We start from the raw sequence: 21,942 nt of genomic DNA on the forward strand, positions 1-21,942 counted from the left end.
GTACAGCTTGTTTGGCAAGAACTTGAGACTGAACCTCAATTTCCAAAACTAGTTTCAATTCAATTCATTTTAATTCATCTCCAGTGGTTTTCATTGAGTACTGCAGCGTTTCTCAACTTTTAAGTATTTGTGATTCAAGTTTTAATAACAGTTTTAATCGCGCCCTCCCCTAACATTTTTTTGAAATGTAGATGCATATTTTATTATACCTACTTAACTTTTATCGACATTTATCTAACTCTATATTTATTGTTCTAGTATCAGAATGTAGATTAAGTTAATTTGTTTTGGTTTCAACAGATGTTTTTTTTGATATTTTTGATTCTTGTTTTCGTTTTTTCACATCTTCACGTCCCCCTTTTTATTACTTTAGGGAGGCCCGCCCCACAGGTTGAGAACCACTGGAGTACAGGCTCTCAAATTTACAGGTATAATAAAAATCACATCAATCTAAAATCTCACTGACACAAAACTTAAGATGTTTATGAAGGAAAGGAGAGTAGAAGAAAACAAAAACCCCAGTTGGCATCATTCCTGCAGAAAATAAAGCTCTGAAGGGCCCACTGACCTTTATAAAATTCAATGTCACAGTTTAATTGACTGACTGTCCATCTACTGATGGACGTTCTGCATACACTAAACACAACTTGAAACTACGAAGATCTAGTTAATAAGCATACATGGAGAAATTACCAGTGACACCAAGTACCATGGGAGGATTCCAAATAGAGAAAGAGGCTAAAAGATGGTCTGTAACTGTTCATAACAACTGCCAAGGTTTTATATTGCAGCAAATAACTAACAAGCTTAATTGCATTTGCCAACAGCATAATCAGCAGTTTTATTCAAGGCATGCTAGACTAAAGTAATGAGACTTTAAACTTGTTTTAAATGTGGAGACTTACACAAGTAGGCAGGTTATTCCACAGAGATCCAGTAAGTAAAGGCACTGCTTGCTTTGTTGTTTTATTAATTTTTGGCATCTTTAGTAGATTGGCATCTGTTTGCACTGAGAAGTTCTGTTAAACAAACAGAGCCAGAGTTGTGTACATTGTTTGTTACTGGAAGGATTTTGATCTAAACTCATTGGAAGCAAATACAGGAATCTAAGAACAAGAACTGGTTGTCCTTCTTAGTTCATATAATGATCCTCACAGTGGCATTTTTGATTAGCACAATACTAATAATGGATTTATTTGAAGAACTGGTAAAAAAACAACACTGCAGTAGTAAATGGTAATTTTGCTAGAAAAAGTCTTATAATTTTGAATTATAAAATAAAAACAGTAATGTTTATATTAAAAGTCAAAGATAAAACCTAATTTGTGCACAGCAAACTAATGTTTATTAATTAAAAGATGACAACACCTCACTGTGGTGTTTAATATAGAAGAGTACTGAAGTTCTTCTTATTCTGTGTTTTAATGCAGATATGTTATTAATCATCCAATGTTTTTAATTATAAGGGTTTATATCATTTTGATACAATAGCATAAAAGTAGATTGGTCTAAAGAAAAAATATAGTTGAGTAGTATCTGCTGTAAGAAAAAGAACAAGCAGAGAGAGAGAGAGTTGGGGTACGAAAAGGGTATGCTACTTATAGAAAAAATAAATAAATAAAACATGCAAGTATTATGGAAAGGGTGAATATATAGGTTGTACCAACACAAATATTCTTCAGTAAACATGTCTCTGCTAGTGTGGTGATCTAGTACAGTCATTTGAGAGAGAAGGTGTGTGGCTTCCACTTTGAATATAGGAGATGTGATATCAGCATTCTTGAGGCTGGTCTATCCTGTTGCCAGCAACACCCTCTCATGCTCAGGAGTGGTATTGCTTGTTTTTTGAAGTCCTGTATTTGCCCTTTACTTGAGCGTGTCTGACACTCTATACAATTGAAAGGGATCATTATGTTTTTTTACATAACTCACAACAGCAGCTTGTAAAGTGAAAACAATAAGAACTAAAGAAAGAAGCCTTAAGAACTAAACCAGACCAGGTCAATGCCTAAAAGCTTAACATGATTTCTCATATCAAGGATGAAAACTTTCCATTGTATATCACATTCTTGTAAATTGTCTTGGATATCAAGCAAGTAGAAAAATAAATAAATACATAAAATATAATAATAATAATCATTTTAGTTGAGAAGGTATGTTTTTGTGCACTTACAGCAATTGTTTAAGTGATATTAATTTTCCCCTTAAATGGCCTTTTCAATAAGATATTAACACTAGAATTACCAGAGCCTACGAGAAAACTCATAAATCCGGCCCACCTTAAATCCGTTCATACCTCTCTGTTGTCCTGTAAATGTGCCGATTAAAACAAGCAGCAAGCAGCCTGCTATTCCATCCCCCCACCGTCGTAGAACGTTCACAAAGTTCTCCCAGCTCATGCCTTGTTTCATTATCTGGGAGTAAAGTGCTGGAGTTTTAGAGTGGAAATAATAGATCGTTATTTGGAACACAGGCATTTCATGTGTGTTCCATTTCTACAGTAATCTGTGTAAACACATTGTTAAAACATAAACTTTTTCATATAGCCATATAGCATTGAGCTAAGACTCTATGTACAGAAAACTGCCTAAATGTGGTCTTTGGCTTGCTGTGACATAAGCTTTAAATTAAGGCCTTTTTATAGTAATCCGAATCGGCCATTGTTGAACATGTCTCTCCCTGAGCAAAATGACGTATAATGAGCCTTCATGTGTTTGGAACAAGCTGTAGTGCTGCCCATAGGGCTAGACAACTCAAGCTAAGCCTGTGTTGGGTTATTTTTTTATTGGTATACATAGATGCACACACACACACGTGCGCGCGCACACACACACACACACATGCGCGCACACACAATTCCAAAAAACTGTATTTTTGGACTCTGGGAGATCTATAACATCAAGATTCATGAAAATATCGAGGTTGAATGTTTTCATGATTACTATACTTTCTCTATACTTCATATATGAGAAAGTAAAAACGATTTCTCCTGCGTGAAATGGCAGGTGAATTGCTGTCAACAAAAAGCAGTCACCAGAGAAAAAAAATGAAACGTTACTCACTCATGTTTTTTCTGTCCATATGGTAAATGTTTTATTGACCAGCACATTCTGATTTCAGCCATTTGAATTACATCTTGTTATACAACAAGCGCAAAGAACGTAAACCACTTTCTATTTCACACGCTTTACGTGTCCACATTCAGCTCGTTCTGTCACTGCAAATGCTGTATGAACAGCCGACTTCCGTCACCAGCCGTTCACTGGATGAATATGTGCGAGTGGCCCATGGTGGATGACTTTCTGTTTTAGAGTTAAAACTTACAAGGGTTAAAGACTAACGGCAAGAATATTCATTCAAAATGAAAACTAAAAATATTTTCGTAAATTATTTTATTTCCAGCTACTTTAATAGTTTTGTTTAGTTTTAGATTTTCATTTCGGTTTTGTTAATTATTTTATTTTAGTTTATGAAAATGTTTTTTTAATAATAGTTTCAGTTTTGATTTTAGTTTTCATTAACTATAATAACCTTGATGCATACATTAACTACTACTAGTCCTTATATTCTACTGAGTTTAAAGAAGACAAGACACTATATAATGCATTTCTGGATGCATTACAGATACCACAAATAGATAGTCTCAGTGCAGAGGAATTAGATAAACCTTTGGCACTATCAGAATTAATAGATGCTATAAAGTCACTTCAGAGTGGGAAAGCAGTAGGCCCTGATGGCTACCCTGTCGAATTTTATAAGAAATTCTCCACTTAGCTAACTCCCCTTTTATCAGCAACATTCACAGAAACTACAGACAATAAAATTCTACCTCACACTTTTTGCCAATCATTAATCACCGTCTTTCCTAAACAAAATAAGGACTTATTACAATGTGCATCATACAGACATTTTCACTTCTGAATAATGATGCTAAGATACTCTTCAAAGTCCCAGCTAGAAGGATGGAGAAAGTGCTGCCTTCAGTAATATCACAAGATCAAACTGGATTTATTAAAGGCCGACACTTAGCTTCCAATCTTCGATGCCTGTTTAATGTAGAATATTCACCCACAAAATCAAACACCCCAGAGATATTACAGGTAGTCCATGAGTTGCGGACATCCGACATACGACTTACAAACGGGACTGAAGCTGCTCCTTCATTTGTTTGGGGGACGTGACGCAGGCTCCTCAGTAACTGCTGCTCTGTCATCTTCAGCCAGGGGACGCTGCAAGTGGTGGCTAGACGGAGGCTGGAGGGGGGCAGTTTCGCTGCTTGCGAATTGTAGTGTCCCTCAGGCAGCTCTGATTGATGAATGGGGTGGTGGGGGCCGCACCCCATTCATTCTCAGTGGGTGGCTGGGTGCACGGCAAGCAGTGACCTGGGGTCCATAGTTACTGAGGTACAGCTACCACTCGTGTGCAGGACGGAGGCTTGATGGGGCGGTTCACTGCCCACCCACCATGGTGCCGCTGCTATTTCTCCTGACTGGACGGAGGCTGGATGAGGCGGAGGGGTGACGTTTCACTGCCCATCCACCACACAGCCTTGCAGTGTCCCTCAAAATGACTCCATTCATTTTCGGTGGGTGGCTGGTGATGCTGCAAATGGTGACCCGGTTATGGCTGAACGGAGGCCATTGAGGGTGAATGGGGCAGCGGGGGGCAGCATTGTAGTGTGCCTCGGGTGGCTGCCTTTTGAATGGGGGCAGTGGTGCGCAATTCACTACCTGCCTTTGGCTGAACCCTGTTTGTTCTCGGTGGGCGGATGCTGCAGGCAGCATACTGTATGCAAGTGGAGGTGACTGTGTGGTCCTTGCCGCCTCCATTCATTCTCAAGTAGAAAGCCTGCTTGTACTGTTACGTTCATAGAAGAAAGTTGAATCATCAGTACACCAGATGTGCTGACGAGGGGTGCCTTCCTGCTCTGATAGTGTGTAAAGTGCTGTGCAGAAGAGCTCATCTTAACCTTTTGTCTTCACCCTTCAACAATGTCTCTGAAACACAAATCTGATGGAAGTGCTGGTGATACAGTAAAGAAGAGAAAAACCATCACCATGGAAAATAAAGTAGAAATAATAAAAAGGCCAGAGAGAGGTGAAACTCCATCATTCTTTGGCACAGCACTTGGTTACAGTCAGTCAACAATAGCATTTATTAAAATAATGTACCTTTTCCAACTTACATACAAATTAAACTTAAGAACAAACCTACAGTCCCTATCTTGTACGTCACCTGGAGACTTCCTGTATTATCATTGGATGCAGAAAAAGCATTTGATATGATTGAATGGAACTACCTTTTCACTACATTGGAGAAATTTGGGTTTGGGCCAAACATTTGTGCATGGATCCAACTAATATATACCAATCCAGAAGCTTCAGTTTGTATTAACAACATTAATTCAGATTACTTTAAACTAGAACCAGACAAGGATGCCCCTTCTTAGCACTACTTTTCGCAATTGCCGTTGAGCCACAGGCAGGCCACTGTTGAAATACTTATGAGATAAAGGGGATTATCAGAGAAGGACTTGAACAGAAAATTTCTCTATACGCAGATGATATGGTACTGTATGTATCAGACCCACAAAATACTGTGCCTACACTCCTAACAGCACTAACAGAATTTCAAAAGATTTCTGATTTGAATAAAAGTGTGCTCTTTCCAGTGAATTCTCAAGCACACAATATTAGATTGAACACCTCCCTTTTATCATCGCAGATCAGTTTAAATACCTAGGGGAAAACATCACAAGTAAACATAAAGCTCTTTATCAACAAAATTACGCTGTCTGTATGGAAAAAATTAAGCAAGACCTGCACAGATGGTCAACCCTTCATCTCACTTTAGCTGGAAGATGAATATCCTTCCAAAGCTTGTCTTTTTATTTCAAAACATTCCAATATACATCAATAATTTTTCAAGAAATTAGATTCAACTATAACCTCATTTATTTGAAATTCAAAACATCCACGTATCCAAAGGGCAACCCCACAAAGACCTAAGTCAGTAAGAAAGTTTCAATTTTATTACTGGCCAGAAAACATGCAAACTATAAAAATCTGGACATGGACACAAATAGATGAACATACATAGGCTTGGTCTGCAATAGAGATAACATCCTGCAGTACTTCTTTATATTCTTTGCTTTGTTCCCCAATAAATGCGAGTTATCGCCAATATACTAACAACCCAATTGTGCTTCACTCACTGAGAATATGGAACCAATGTAGGAAATATTTTAAGATAAAGAAGCTTTTATCTGTGGCACCTCTGCACAAGAACCACCTTTTTTCACCCTCGCAAACATATGCAGTTTTTAATATCTGGAAAACATTTGGGATTAAAACACTTAGAGATCTGTACATAGACAACATCTTTGTATCCTACGTACAATTACATTCCAAATTTAACTTACCAGCAACACATTTCTTTTACTACCTTCAAATTAGAAACTTTGTTAAACAGAACCTGCCCAGTTTTCCTCACCTCCCACCTCCCTCTATGCTGGAAAAAATATTGCCCAGTTTCTAGGACTCAGACAGCATTTCTGCAATATATAAAACCATTTTATAGTCCCTCCCTTTCAAAGATCCAAGAGGACAGTGGGAAAAGGATCTCTCATTCAACATCTCAGAAAAGGAGTGGAAGGCAGCAATGCAGAGAATTCACTTGAGTTCCATATGTGCAAAGCATACAATTATTCAACTCAAAATTATATATCGAGCACATCTGTCTCGTTTAAAATTGTCAAAAATGTTTCCAGGGCGAACACTGCAATCAAGTTCCTGCCTCACTGGGTCACATGTTTTGGGCCTACACCAAATTAACATAATTTTGGACCAAAACCATTGGTGTACATTGGTGAAACTGTAATTGCTTTTACTACATTATTGACACATAGACTTATCCTTCTCATCTGGAAGAAATCCTAACTCTCCTATTCTAACTCAGTGGGTAACTGATGTTATATACTATTTGAAACTGGAAAAAATCAAATTCTCACTTAGAGGACCTGTGCAGAACTTTTTAAAAACCTAGCAGGATCTAATCAATAATATATTAGAATAAGGTTTTAAAGCACTGAGGAAGCAGATTCTCTCCCCATTTCTTTTTCTTCTCCATCTATCTTTATTCACTTATTAATTAATCTATTTACTTATTTTCACTAGCTTTAAGTTTTACTCTGCTGGCCTTGTTCTCTTTCTCAGGGGTGGGGATCGATTTGTTTTCGATCCTATTTTTTAAAAAATTGATCTATTTGTATGGAATGCTGTGAGTTTAAAATAAAATAAAAAAAAGAAAAGAAATAATACACCACAAACTTCTCAAGAACGAGAAATGGTAGTAAAATGAAAAAAGCTAAATCTATACACAAACGGTGCAACAATAACACAAAGCAAATCAATCTAAAGATACTGTGAAAAGAGTAAAGAAAAATGTGACAGGCCACATTGTTTCATGTAAAAGTGAATATTTGTGGCACACAGGTTTTACTTCCTCACTGCGACACCCAGTTAACCGTTGGTCATCTCATACACACCTGCCTTGAGACCTTCTCTAGGCCAATTTATATAAATGGGAGAATTGGTTTCTTAAAGAGACAACACCCACCTTATTCACGGACCATGTGTTGCTGTTTGAGCCAGCCATCCATATTTATCAATCATACAATCTTATTTTATGTTTCATTTAGTTACTTTATGTCTTTAGCCAACAACTCTGCTAAGAAGAGTCCTGGAAAGATGTGAAAAAGGCCATGACGGATGAATGTTATGCTGACAAATACTTTCATCTTATCACCTTAATATTACGATTGCAGTTAATATTTTATAGCGTCATTGACACCATTCACAGTCATGAAACACTACAGAGTGCAATTAAGATTAATATCAGGGGTGAAATCCAGTATATTGACAAATTGTTACATTGAAATCAACACAGCAACAATAGATAACAGCAAACAAAAACACTGTCAAGGGGAGCTTGACACATTTTAACAGCAAATATTAGATGTTCACAAATGTGACAAAACATATTGTTAGGCCACATGTATGCATTACTGAGTAAAAGACAGATAAAAGTCAAAGAGTAAAAGATGTCAGTAGTAGTAAGTTTCTGTCATTCTGTACTGTACATGTTTTACTTTTTAAGCACCTGATATTTTACTTTTCAGCCAACAGATGGTGCTAGATATGTGTTCCATTGTACAAAATCTGCAACTTTCAATGGCCGCAGCTATTTTATTTTTTTCCCTCATACCAGTATAAGTATTTTGAAGATTTAAAAGAATGGAATATTCCAGGTAACCGTGTCTTACACATCAATGATTCAAAACTGTAATCTGTACTCTGATTGTTTTACATCATATACAGTATGTCAAACTGAGATACAAAAAATGCACATTTTATAAATGGAATAGTTTGTTAAATTTAACTTTATCATGTCTATCCTAATATATATTTGCCAAATCTGCTTATTCCACCAAGGTTGTGGGACCAAAGCCTATCCCATGCTGTATTAAATGCAAGACAAAGCTGTAGTGCAAATTCAAACATACAGTTCATTTTGAGCTACAATTATTCTAAAATTTACATAACTGAGAAAGGCAGAGGTACTGGAAACAACTGCCATATGGAGGAAATGCAAAGTCCACATGGACACTGGCCAATTATGGCTTCAAACAAAGAGCCCAGGATAGTTGAAGCAGCAGTGGCATCCTCTGCACCACCACGTTACATGTCAATAGAAAATGAAATATTAATATTGCACACTCTCATACTGTAACAACACTGAGTAAACTGTACCAAAGTTTTGTGTGTAATTTGAAAATTTTCAGCATATCTATTACACGTATCCACTTTAAACAAATGAATTTTGCAAGTTCAGAGTTTGAAATCTAATACAGCTACTACATCAATGAAAAGCCACTAAACATTTATAGCTTCTTTGATGAATAATTTAAAACTATAGCAGAGAGGAGATTTGCGTAATTAAATTGGATGTTTAAACCCTTTTCCTAATCAAGCTAAACCATTGCACTTTCTAGCTAGTAGAATTTTATATTGCAGTAATTACACCTTACATTATCCTTGTTTAATTCAAATCCTGAAATGGTGCTTTATTTGCACGTTGAAGTGTTTCTTTTTGCGGCAACTGCCTGTTCCTATCAGTGGGTTATTTCTTGACACAAACGGTTGACGAAGGCAAAGCACTCTCACTACGACATAGGACAGTAGATTTCATTGCATCACATTGGGACAGATTTGGAGACGTTCTTTCCAACACAAGTTGACTTATCACATGAGTACTATCAATACATGGCAACATCTGGAGTTTATGGTGGTGAAGCTGAAATTCAAGCTGTTTCCGAGATTAGATCTTTCAACTCATTATCTGCTGTCTCCAGCAAAACACCTATTCACAACTACGTCTTTCAAGAAGTATTTCTTTCTTCTTGATTTCTTAATTCATTTCTCAACGTTTTCCGTTCCTATTCTTTCACCACTGTATGCTATGGTGGGCGTCGGCTAGTTATTATTATTATCTGCATCCAGGCCGTGCACAGAAGCTACTGAGAAGCCTAATAGGATGTTAGGTTGTATTCAGCAAGTCAAGGGAGGTTATGCTAAAGATTTACAAAGAATCTAATGAATTACAGTATACTGTACTGCTTTTTATTTATACTATTTTATTATATTACTATATTATATTGTATACATTTTTGGTCTCCTTGTTACAAAACAGAAGTGGCCATGCTAAGGGAAATCCAGAGTAGAGCAAACTGATTCTAGGACAAAGAGGTATGAATTATGAGGAGAGACTGAAGGAGTTGATCTTTTTTATTTAAACAGATTGGGATTAAAAGGGGACAGGATTGAAGTATTTAAAATTATAAAGGGAAATAGTGTAGTACATTCCAACTATTGTTATAACAAATTCTTCAGCAAAAACACAGGTACATGTTTGGAGACTTGTTAAGGGTACATTTTGGGCAAACACTGAAAAAACAAAAATATTTTCTTGATACCATACAACATATATACATGGAATAATTTTCCAAGAAGTGTGGTAGAGAGCAGCATTGTTGGAATCTTGAAATCCCAGCATGATGTTATTTTATAGGAATTTAGTGGATGAGAGTGGTGAGCATGTTGGGCTAAATGGTCTGTTCTTGTCAAGAACTTTTTAATAATATATCTTTTTTTATAATTAATGAAAACATATTTTATACTTCCATTATCATTCTGTGACTCTGTGTGTAGTGACACAAAGATTAATGGATTAGGATATGAAAAGTGTTCATAAATCAATAAAAAGTCAGAACTGAACAGACTGCACTGTGGAGCAAATTCCAAACTTCTAAAAAATTGTGGTAAAGAAACATTACTAAACTGTTCTTTAAATTCCAAAAAATACTAAGTGACAAAAAAACAGAAGATGAAGTCAAAAGACACTTTGCCAAAAGTTCATTGACCCCAAATTCAAAATAAATGCAGCTACACGCACTTGAAATTTATCCACCATCTTGGACAGTCAGGAAATGCATTATGTTGACCTAAAAGGAGCAATGATGACATCTCACACTATCTGTTCTCACATAGTAGCAACCATAAACAAAAGTTCATAAAATGGCTGCACATAACTGTGACAGGTGTCTGGTCACACATATATAATATAGCCTAGACAGTTAAAATATCACAGTTTTATTAAGCAACTAGGAACTCCTGAGATTTATAGATAACGGCACACTGGCTTCTCTAAATTGGGCACTGAGTAAGCACACAATGAAAGACACAACAGCATTTTCAGGAAAAGCAACAGTAACTTTTATTACACTAGACAGTATAAAATGCATCAAGAAAAAGTTGACAAGAATATGAAAATACACAACCTTTAGTTGTATGAAGTCCAGTTTGTGCCCTGTGTTACCACAATTAATTGTCCAACTGTCCACAGAAAATCTCTGTTTGCTGGATGCTTTTTTCCCCAACAGAAGTTTTACTAAATTGTCCATTCCCTGTTAGCTTCTCTTCCTCGTGGTGTGAGAGTTCTTTTTTCACTTCTGGGCTAATTGTTTTGCTGCAACGACCTAGGCATGCCTCACATCTCATTCGCCAGCTTTGCTCAGTTGTTTCATGAGTCTTCCCTCTCTCTGGACCCAAAACCGGCGTCTTTCTGGTGGAACTGTCTCTCCCGTAGAGGTAGGTGTCGCTGACTGTGCACATTGTGTCTTGTCAGCCACATATCCTTGTCTGTCTGTAAGCCCCTGTGCTGTGTGCGAGTGGTCTTGACAGCATTCTCAGTGAGCCGTCACTCTCACACCATCTTCTGGACTTGCTCTGTCCCCTCTGTTCGCACTCTCTCTGTTTGCACCATCCGTACACCACCCACTGCCCAGAAGTATATATCTGCTTTAGTCCCTGCCTAGATCAACACAATGATTTACCAATTGTGCTTTCATCAGCAGTAGTGTAAAAATATTTTCAATGTTTAAGCAACAGAATCAAAGCAGATAAATATCTACATTCTGTAGATAGCCATCAATAATAACATGTAACAGAATCAAAGAAGTAAATATCTTCATTCTGTAGACAGTGATCATCAATAACCTGTAACACAGTTACTCAGGAAATTTGCCTTTTCACTTCTCACCCCAGTCCCACCAAAGGGTGTCTATTGCTCTTTCATCTACTGGCTTTTACATTTAATATTTACTTATTTCTTTGCCTAAGAGAAAAAGAAAACCACCCAGTGTACAAAAATGTTCCCCCATTGATGTAACAATAGAAATAATGAAAATAATTTTTGTCAAAACCAAATCAAAAGTAGAATATAATAACAGAATTAAATTGTCCATGGTACCAAATCCCTTATTGCACCACAATTGTGTTATTAAATGCAAAATTAAATGTGAAATAAAATAAAAACTCAGTTCAATCATAACTTTTCTAAAAGCATTGGGCACCAGGCAGAATAGTTTATGGTAATCCAGGCCATCACATTGCAAATGTTACATTTGCTTTTATGGAATATCACAAAACATTAAAAACTAACATTAACGTTTCCATGGGATGCACAGTAGAGCTTTGAAGCAGACCATATCCCCCACCTAATCACTGTCTAATGTGATGGGCAGCTGGGGTGGATTGGTATCCTGCCTGTAATGGACCCTGTACCCTTGCTTGGGTGGGAAGCCAACACAATGGGTGATCAGAAGCAAGGCATTCCCTATCTCTGCCTGGATGCTGGCCTGGCATGGTAAAATGGAAGGACGAATATATGGACTAGCATTCCAAAAGGGGTTGGACATAAAACACTTGATCTGCCGGAGGAGGATGGACATGGGGAAACAGCTTTTGCAGCAGAGGCATTCCTGAATCGGTATACCGTATGCACACAACCATACACACACGGCGTACTAGGAAATATAGTTCCATTGGGCAGCATTGCCGGGTTCAGTGAGTGGCACCAAAGGGAGCTACTTTGTGGGGCTTCCACCTGACCTTTAAGTACTTAATCTGTGCAGTGTTCTGATATTAGTGGTGGGCTTTTTGACTCACTTCAATGATTTGATTCTTTCCAACAACTTAAGTCAATCGATTCTTTTGATTGATTTTCTTGATCCATCTAGTATTTGGCATGTATGAGAAGTCTGGAAGGGGTTATCCTTTGATTATATCACAAATATATAATTTAATAATTCATACATTATATATATATATATATATATATATATATATATATATATATATATATATATATATAATTTATATATATACAGTATATACTGTATATATATGTATGTATGCCTGTATGCAGATATATTCACAATGTCATTGTTAATTCATTTACATATAATTTTCTATAAATGTATTAAATGAATAAAATAAAATATAAATATACAATTAACTATATATTTAACTTGATGTCATTGTCCTGTTTCCAAAGTAGGATAGCACATTTAAGATGCCTAATTCAAATTGTGCTTTTCATTAGAGTATCACAAGTGAATCAGAATTGTACAACTTGTAATGTTTTGTTCGCATATTAAATGAACAAGAATTGTTTGACTGGTTCTCAGGTAGGTGACTCATTCATAAATCAAATGAGTAGAGAGTGATGATTCTTGCAGTTTGCAGATGTGCATTAAACATCTACCAGCATCAGCGAAATCAAAGAAACTGAAGAGCATCACGCATGAAACGCATGTGCTTTGGCACTTCCGTTGAGCTCCACTAAATCGATTAATTTGTTCTCATGAATTTATTCATATGGTTTTCTGAAAATAGTCGTTCAAAAAGAACAAATCATTTACAAATTGCCCATCACTACTTGACATCAGACGTTCTACCAGGTCCTCTGCCTCATAACATTTGAGAAGTCGTAGTCAGGAGGAAGAGGACAAACATTTTTCTGGAGAGGTTCAGAAAAGGAGTCAAGGGAAAGAAAGGAAAGGAAAGAATTATTTTATGTTTGAATTGTGGAAAGGAAGGAACCTGTATAAAGTATATTATAAAAATAAAATGGCATTTTGAACCTGCGACTGCTGATGGGCAATTGTGTCTGAGGTATGGGGGGGGTTATCTCCCCCTACTAGCCACACTATTCAGGATTTGGAGATCACATCAAATTACTAGGTTGTGAGTGTGAATTATTCTGGGTGAGTGTGAGACCAGTAAGACATGACAATTATTATATAGCTTCTGTTCCACACAACTCTGTAATCGAAAATAATGCTTCAAAGTAAAATACGTAAAATGTCAAAAAAGTCTAGCAACTATACAAGAATAAACACAGTTCAGCACTATTCCAGGAAGTTAAATGTAGATTTCTATATCTTATACAAGAATTATACAGTATTCTCAGTGGTGTCAGCATTTTAATTGAAATGAATCAGGAAAAGGACTTTGTTAGAATCAGTACTGAGGGAGAGAGATCATTTACTATTTTATTTAAAGAAATGTTATTGTTACAAATGGTTTGAAAACATGCTGTTTTGCTAGTAACATCACGATTATGATTAAAAATGACCTTATCTGTTTTTTATGCAGATAATGTAGATAAGGACTTAGTGTTTTTATTCCTGTGCTGTTTTTCCAAGGAGGAGTGTCACAGGGAAAAGTTTCCAAAACAGTTGGAAAGCTGTCAGTCACCATCAACTGAAAAACAGGTGAAGCAACTAATGAAAAATAATTTCATAGAGACAGAATCTAAATAACTGATGGAGTACTTCATTTTGCAAACTTTGTCTGAAAAGTTTTGGAAAGAACTAGTGTAGAATAGTCTAAAGTGGAATTGAATTGTGAACTTGTATATTTTACCATCTTTTTTTTTTTTTAAATATAGGTTGCATCTCTTTACAATTAGCATGTAAGAAAAAATCAACTTGACAGTCTTGGGTTATAAGTGGAATAGAATTTTCTTGGAAGTCTGGTTATTATTAGGTGAGAGTCCAGACCTCACAAATAATCCTAGGGATTGTAGAAGGTTATGTGTAGTGTCTTTGTGGCCTGTTTTCTTTACACAAAAAACAGGAAGTGATCTTAGTAACCAAAGAACCTTTGCGCACCTCCCACAATCCCTGGCCGATACTCGGAACATTTATGGAGGAAGGCTATTGAAAGACACACAAATCCAAGTAAATACCTGGGATATACAGTAGGCTATTGAAAGGTTAAAGTAGGTGCTCTGTAGTGTACAAGATGTCTTTGCAGGGCTTTGCCTCATGAAGTTGCAGAAAGCTTGTTGGCTGTACCAAATGAGAGCTGCCACAGATCACATCTATCTTTCCTGGTTTGGGAAATGCTGCTGCTATGCGTTTCTGCACTGTTGAAGCAGCGACTGTCCAAAAACTGCTGAATTTTAAGATAAAACTACAAAAAAAGAGTTTGAGATTGGCCACGCAGTTTGTAAGTTCTGCATTTGAGACAGACAGTACTTGTAGGTTCATTCAAATTGATCTTGCATAACCAGGGCTCTTAAGCTTGTAGGGGAGGGATGGTGAAGGAGACAGAGAAGAGACAAGCAGCAGGAGCAACTTCATTTTGTGGCACAGTGTGGAGTGCATTGAGCGAGTGACTGTGATGATAATGGGGTAGGAGACAAGGAATCTCCAGGCACAGTCTTTCTTTTGTCATTGCTATTTTCTCCACAATTTTTACCTTGTTTTGTATGGCTTATTTTATGCTGTCATGTCTCAGCCAGGGCTCATGTTTTTTGTCTTGTCATGTGTGATTGTTTTATTTATGTTGCTCATGCATATCATTCATTCTTTTTGTGTTTATCTATTAATATTAGTTGCCTTTGCCACATTCCATGTGTTTTGTGGGAGTTCCGCCAAGCAAAACCTCTCTAAAATGCTAAGGGTGTTCCACAGTTTGCAACATGCTAGGGAGTTGTTGAGTTTGTTTGTCTTTCTTTGTTTTATTGATTTTTTTTTAACTTTACTGCTCTGTTTTTTACTATGATTCTGGATACTGTACTGGACCTTTGTTGGCATTGGACTGCCTTAGAGTTTTTGGGCGTAGTTCTTTGCTTATTGTGCTGCATGGAGCTTCACTGTTATTGAAGAGGATTTTTGTCAAAAATTTGACAAAAAAACATTTGATACTAGTCAGAGTTTGATGGTGACCTTCTTTAGTGAAAATGTTTTACAATTTTAGGATTTACAGTACAGGCCAAAAGTTTGGACACACCTCCTTATTCAATGTGTTTTCTTTATTTTCATGACCATTTAAATTGGTAGATTCTCACTGAAGGTATCAAAACTATGAATGAACACATGTGGAGTTATGTACTTAACAAAAAAAGGTGAAATAACTGAAAACATGTTTTATATTCTAGTTTCTTCAAAATAGCCACCCTTTGCTCTGATTACTGCTTTGCACACTCTTGGCATTCTCGCGATGAGCTTCAACAGGTAGTCACCTGCAATGGTTTTCACTTCACAGGTGTGCCTTATCAGGGTTATTTAGTGGAATTTCTTGCTTTATCAATGGGGATGGGACCAGCAGTTGTGTTGTGCAGAAGTCAGGTTAGTTGGACGATCATTTATTTTTCAACAGGACAATGACCCCAAACACATCTTCAGGCTGTGTAAGGGCTATTTGACCAAGAAGGAGAGTGATGGAGTGCTGTAAATGGTCATGAAAATAAAGAAAACACATTGAAAGAGGAGGTGTGTCTAAACTTTTGGCCTGTACTGTATGTGCTTTGGGACTCCAAGTCCACAACAGGTTTATTTTAGATTTTTTCATAACATCCCTTTATATCTTTTTTGTAATGTTATTTCTCCTAGTTCAATTTTTGAACATGGATAATATAATTTTTATAATGGTTTCCATTTTTGTACAGTATTTATCGTTGTTAAAATAATGTTGTAGAGTTTCTAATGCCATCTTATTTTTTCATAGGCAATGCCATTTCGAGTGTTTGTTGTACCATCACCAAGGTAACAAACCAAACATGCACATGACATCTTTAGCATGACAAGATGAAAGGTCAGTGCTCACATCTCATCTCTATCCAAGATTACGGATAAACTTCTAAAACTTTGTGGCAAATTTCTTTGTAAACACCTTTCCTGGTATTAGAACTTTAGGCGGTGTTTCTCAACTTTAATTTTCAGTTTACAATAGATTTTCTGTTTTCCTGGTTACCAGCCTCACTTTATTTTTTACCTGTCTTTTCTTCTGGTCATAACTCCTTGTTTGCTGCCAGCTGTCAATCTCTAGCAGAACAACAGAGCTGGAAGTGTCCTAGTAAAAAGCAGGAAAGAAAGTGAAAAGTTCACTAAAAAATATTTATTTAGGCAGCTTCTTGGATTAATTCTGGATGTTAAAGACTCTTTTTTGCAGCAATATTTAAAGAACTGGGCTTCTTATGGATTTCTTATGGACGCTAGTTGGAACATAAGAAAACAGTTTTGTGGAATAGAATGGTGATGTCTAAGTTTCGCAGACCTCAAACAGCCATTTCATGCAAGGGATATGCGACAACATCCTAAATATTACTGCTTTAATATACCTACCATTGCTGTGTCCCAAACATTATAGTGTCATGAAGTGGGGGGACCATGTAGAAAAAATGTAAATACTCTTAAATTAAAGTTAATCACATCTGAATTATTTGATTTATAATTTTAAACCATGGAGCAGTAAATCATGGAAAATGTGTCTTTGTCCAAAACAAGGCTGGAATGTCTGACAAAACAGGGCAGCAAAAATCACAAAGAAAGAGGATTGTCAGGCATCACTGGTGACCAGAGGTTCATAAATGCATGACTCAATCGAATGTGTTGGACTTACCATTGTGCCTTTATATCCATTTTAATAAACAGGCATTTTTCTATGCTAATATTAACATCTTTATGTTTATTTATTTGATTCAGGACTTGAACCTTTGGCATGGTTTTGCTAGGATTATGCCTATTATTTACAAATCTCTTTAAGTGTGTCAAAACTAAAGTCTGACAAATGTAGTGGAAGCACATATAACACATCTATGAATGGTAAGAGAGCAAAACGGATGCAGTCTCCAGAAAGATTAAATAGTGCAGTTAAAGTCTCCAGTAACAAACAGGCTTAAACAGAGTGACGAGGTTTGATTATTTATGTGAGGCCACTTGAAAACAACAGAACAAAGGCTGTTTTACAGCTATTTTGAAATAATAATCATCTTAAATTGACACATTTTGTTTCACAATGGTAATCTTAAAGTTATGACGAATCTTCAAAATGAGGGAGAAACTGAAAAATGAATCTGTCATGGTTTTAAGACATTTGATTTTTGAATTTAATCTGCCCATTAATATTACTCTTCATTAAGTATTATTACCAGTCAGTGTGCCCTCCATATACCAATACAACATAAATCACATTACAAAAAAATGTCACAAACCTGATAAAGTAATTTTCTGGCAAAGGTGAATGGAAAAGTGTATTTTTACAAAAGCATCTTTAAAGATTTTGTATAAGTGAAAATGAATAGAATAATCTTGAAATGCAATAAGCAAATGATATAATACATTTTGAATTTATATTTTTTAGTATTGATTTTAAGCAGATTTCCAGATACTGGATAAAAAATGATCCCTGATTTTCTTGCTCAACTTGTCCGTAGATAGGTGTTTAAAAAAATGGACACTTTATGCGAAGCCCTGGAAAGAAATAGAGTGGCAGCCCAGCCCTAGCATTCAGAAAGATCTGCGTGGCAAACCCGACAGGGACATATCGCCCAGTAAGAGCCTTCCTGCCACAATATAGAGCCTTTGGCCCATCCCAAGGAAAAGCCGGTACACGTTGTATCTTTTGCAGGGTAGCTAGGCATACTATCCCCAATTATTCCCAACTAAGTAAGCCAATGGACTGCAGCTGGGCTAGAGGTGAAATGGGCTCAGGGTTACCGCACTAATAGATACCAGCAGTAACATTTCTACTGTAGCTTGTGTTACTGTGACAATGGCTTATGGAGAGGACCAGTCTGACCTGAATTCATGGTGAGGACTCCTGTATTATCAGTTATGAAAACTCCGTGAGGGTATTACAGGTGCCGGTACTGCAAAATCCACCCTTTCCCATGATTCTGGGAAGAGATTGGTCAAAAAATAATAGTGGTATCACACCAACCACTCCTGTTAAATCTTTGGACGATAATCTACCCCATGTACACAGCGAGCAAAACGGAGTCATGTGGCTACCCAGTGTGACATAGTGAAGGTTGTGACAACGCAACTTTATTCGTCAGAGCCTGGGTCCACAACGTTATGGTCTGACACTCCACCCACTGAGGTCAGTCCAGATCCTTTAAATACTTTACAATTTCAATTTAGGCAAACTCCTTTACATGGGAACAGTGGAATAACGATTCCCTCAAGTTTGCCAATTTTACATAGGTCTCAGTAACACACCTTACATCCCATGCTAAGAAAGTCCCATTTTGTCAATAATAATGATTTATTATATTAGTTAGCTTGAGCATAAGTGAAGTCACTGTTGTTATTGCTACCGGCCTACCTGCGGCAGGTCCTCGACACCCATTTGGGAGCTGACAAAACTCCAGAAAGGATTAAACTTCAATTTCATTGGCCTAACATTTTTGAGCATCCTGCCCGGAGTGTCAGTTACATCAAATTCCTAGGAAGGACCTGCTCCACTGGTTCCCTTTCCCTTAATTGATATCCCCTTTGAGCGTATAGGGGTCAACATAGTAGAACCCCTTGACCCCTGGTAGGGGTCTTTTTGAGCGTGTCAGCATCCCTAAAGAAGTCTTAACAGACCAAATGATGCCTTTTACTTCAGAGACATTCAAGGAAGTTCTCAAATTGCTCAGAATCAAACATTTAAAGACCCCAGTATACCACCTTCAAAATCACAGTCTCATTAAGTGGTTTAATCAAGCTGTCACAAAATGTTATGTAAGGTGGTCAGCGAGGATAGTAGAAACTAGGATCAGCTCCTCCCCCTCCTACTTTTTGCCTATCGGGAGGTGCATCAAGCCTCTTCGGGATTTCCCCCCTTTGAATTATTTTATGGGAGTCAACCAAAAGGCATATTGGACATTGTAAAGAAAGGATGGGAGGAAGAGGCCCTTCCCTCTACTAACATTCTGGAATTTATGGTTTAGTTACGTGATAGATAATGCTAAAATCAGGCCAATATTAAAGAGAATATGGAGAAAGCATAAGCGGTGCAGGCCCAGTGCTATGATCATGGTATGGTGCTTAAGGAGTTCTGTGTCATGGTTCTCGTAACTACCTCACACTCCAAATTGATAGCTCACTGGCAGGGCCCTTACAAGGTTAAGGAATGGAAGGGATTCATTGATTATTTGGATAAACAACCAAATCATCATCCAAGCAAACGGAATGTCAACCTACTGAAGCTGTGGAGGGAGAGACAGATCCTTACTTCGGGCAGCTGTGTCCTCTTTTCACTCCCAAAATTGACCTTAACTTTGGTCCTAATTTGACTCCTTTGACAGAAACATCTATAGACAACATCACTTCCTGTTCTGGATTCCCTGATCAGACCACTTCCTGTTTCACCTGTATTTATAGACCAGACTTTAGACTCCTGCCTATAGAAACGTTTTTTTTTCCGCATACCATTTTTCAAATTTATGGTACGGTGGCCTCAAACCCTTTTTTGTCTACTGCCTTATCTTTTGACACCATGGTGTGTGTTTTTATTTTTACTTTTTCTTGTCTGCTCAATCATTTTTATCAATTTATGTTAGTCTAACCAAACAGGTTTTACTTTTGCTATTGTTACAGTCCATAAAACATTCTTTTTATCAGATGTTCACTCTCCCTAGTCTTTCTTCCCTGATCCTACTCTCACCTTGGCTAGTGTGTGACCCTCTTTTGTATGATTTACTATTCTGTTCCCCAAGGTCACTGCATTCTGAATTAGTAGTAGTTGATGATGGATTCTTCTGACTTTAAGAAAAAACATGTTTACAGTGTTTAAATATTAATTTCACTTACCACTGTATATATACAAATTTTACATTTATATTGTGAATACGAATTTTACTATACAAGTATGGAGGAGTGCCTAATTTTCAAACGATTTGTTTGACCATTTCTTTATTATTTTAAACATGTAATGTGTGTAGATACTTTTTATAGTATAAACCACTGCTAAAAAGAAAATATAAGTGCATCAATCTGAATATTTATCAAGTCTTTTATGATGCTGAAATTTTAAAACCATTTGCTTTGACTAGTTTCTCTAGAGAGTAATTCAGCATTTCCTATCAAGTGCATTTATAGTAATCTGGACAAAACGTTTACAGAATCAATACTCTTTTAAAGGCAACCTTGTAATGAGTGGCAGTATAGTAGGTTACTGATTTGTTGGGTCTTCTCTAATTATAATTGTAAGTTCGAGGTAAGGCTGTTCTACTCCATAATCACAGCACTGTGCTCCATGATTAGCAGATGAAAGTAAGAATCTCACTGTACTCTGTACACAAAATGACCCGGTGAAGCTATTAAACAAATAACAGCAGAATGAATAAAACAGAAACAAACAGAAAATTCTTAATTGTACCATAATCATTAGTTTGAGTTCATTTATATTAATATTATTTACAACAAAATAATAATTACATGTCATAAGTGACTGCCATGTTACAGGCAGGTGCTGCAGTATGAGAAAGTACCTTCCCTTATAGTTAAATGTTTATGAGTAGAAAGGCTTTTACTTATGTTTTAAATTCCTGTTTGCTTGGATATGGCTCACTGTGAAAAGAAATTTGTTTGATTTTTTTTTTTTTTTGGCTTTCACTCATGAAGTTTTTTTTCAGCTTTAAGTTTGGATTTAACCTTTTTCATCTATTTATGCATACATACAAGCTTTGTATAATGATCATGTCAGTGTTGGACTAACGCCCTGTCCAGAGTTTTTTCATAACTTGCCTTCTGTGACCCTGATTTGGAGAATTCCTGCCTTTCTGACTTACTAACCTTGATTATTTAAAACATTTTGTTAAATAACCTCAATGTCGATTCCTGGCAAATGACTCACTAGCCGTAATTTTTCAAAAGATATGTCAAAATGCCCAAAATAAAAAAAAGAGTAAAAAGAGTTACATTACACATGACAAAAAACATTTCTAGGTTTCAGAATTCCAATAATATGTGGTTAATTGAATAAGTAACAAAAATAAATAGCAGTCTATTTTATTCTTAGTCAACTCTTGTATCCAATCTGTACATATTTTGTAAAGTATCATTCTACTACCCAACAAATGTTATAAATAATTAGGAAGCAAAAATGTACAGTGCAGAATGCAATCAATTTTGTTTTTCTTTTGATAGCTGTCAACATTTAATCATATAACTCTGATAAATTGCATTTTAAATTTCACGAGAAGATTCATATGGCATGCTCATCAGATGCTCAAGCATCTCTTCCAGATTGAACTCCATTA

General features: G+C 36.5%; 1 long non-coding RNA gene across 1 annotated transcript in view; it reads left to right on the forward strand.

The window, feature by feature from the left end:
- Positions 1-16,422: 16,422 nt before the first annotated feature.
- Positions 16,423-21,942, forward strand: part of LOC120539783 — a 39,368-nt gene continuing 33,848 nt past the window's right edge. The window contains exon 1 of the long non-coding RNA XR_005635678.1: positions 16,423-16,505. This is a non-coding gene — a long non-coding RNA (uncharacterized LOC120539783). The remainder of the gene's footprint in view (positions 16,506-21,942) is intronic.

The sequence above is a fragment of the Polypterus senegalus genome, chromosome 11 (assembly GCF_016835505.1).
Source record: "Polypterus senegalus isolate Bchr_013 chromosome 11, ASM1683550v1, whole genome shotgun sequence".
Taxonomy (NCBI): Eukaryota; Metazoa; Chordata; class Cladistia; order Polypteriformes; family Polypteridae; genus Polypterus; species Polypterus senegalus.